Source organism: Artibeus jamaicensis, unplaced genomic scaffold, assembly GCF_021234435.1.
Source record: "Artibeus jamaicensis isolate MK-2021 breed Jamaican fruit bat unplaced genomic scaffold, CSHL_Jam_final contig_233, whole genome shotgun sequence".
Taxonomy (NCBI): Eukaryota; Metazoa; Chordata; class Mammalia; order Chiroptera; family Phyllostomidae; genus Artibeus; species Artibeus jamaicensis.
Window position 1 is genome coordinate 21,928,986 of NW_026521486.1, and position 1,339 is coordinate 21,930,324.

Sequence of the window (1,339 nt, forward strand, 5' to 3'; positions counted from 1 at the left end):
TGGTGTCTGGGCCTTGTGTTCCAGGGAGGGAATGTCTGTGGTGCAGATAAAAAATTATTGATTAGCAGATAAAGAAGTACTAGGAAAATCACTGCCTGACTGTAACTCTTATTTGATTAACCTTTCCCAAACCCCTTACCTACTTCTCCTTATAAAAAGTTTGGCTTGAGATGAAATATTAAGATGGATTTTAGGGTACATCTCAGATTACTGACATCTGAATAAAGCATGGATAAAGATTCAATCCTTGTCTTTACTTATGGCTCCTGGTAGTGACAGGCAGCATGATTGCCAACTTTTCCAGTTTCACTCATGTCAAGAGAGGAGGATTTTTGTAAAGGAGGATTGGGCACCTTTTGTGCATAAATGCAGAAGCCAGAGATTTACACTCATGCTACTCAGTGCAAGGCAGGCAACCTCTGCCCCCAAAGTACTCCAATCCTCTAACCTCTCAGAGAAACCTGAAGTGATGGGCAGGTTTAGAATGTGGCCTTACTGGGGAGAGGCAGCCTGAGGCCTGCCCTCCTACCATTCCCCTCCCCACGCCTCCCACACAGCAAGAGGCCTGGCCTGCAAGCCCATGTTGTGACCCAGCCTGTATGTCCCTGCTCCATATAAACCAGCGCTTCTCAAACTTTGATGTGAATACAATAACCTGGGAAATTTATGGCAATACTGATTCAGATTTAGGAGGCCTGCGGCCTGAGCATTTTCATTTCTAAAAGCTCCCAGATGATGCTCTATGTGGATGTTCCACACTTTGAGAAGCCCTGGTCTAAACTGTATTCCCACTTCCACAGCAAAGAGCAGGCCTTTGGTCACCCCTTGGGACCAGGGTTACTCTGTCTGTGCTGGGGGAGGATGTGTTTAGAAGATATTTTCAGTTTACACAGGTGTATCTGGATGTAACTTCATCATAAATGCAGGAGCATCTGTATTTGGTCTTTGTCCACAGTTCCTGGATCACAGTTCCCCAAACCCTTGGGATTTCCTAAGTGTTGAGAGTAATAAGAGTGACTTATTATGTTAATGAGGGGACTTTGGGAAAGCACTTAAAGATGGGGCTGGTTGCCAGTGGAGCCAACTAGTTGGAACTTTCAGCTCCCCCCCCCCCCACTTCTGAGCAAGAGAAAGGGGCTAGAGGTTGAATCAGTTGTCAGTGGCCAATGATTTAATCCATCATGCCTATGGAATGAAGCCTCTATAAAAACCCAAAAGGACCCACCCTTTCCTCATGCACCCTTTCCTCATGCCTTGCCTTATGTATCTCTTCCATCCAGCTGTTCCTGAGTTATATTCTTGTATAAAAAGCCAGTAATGTAATACATAAAATATTTCT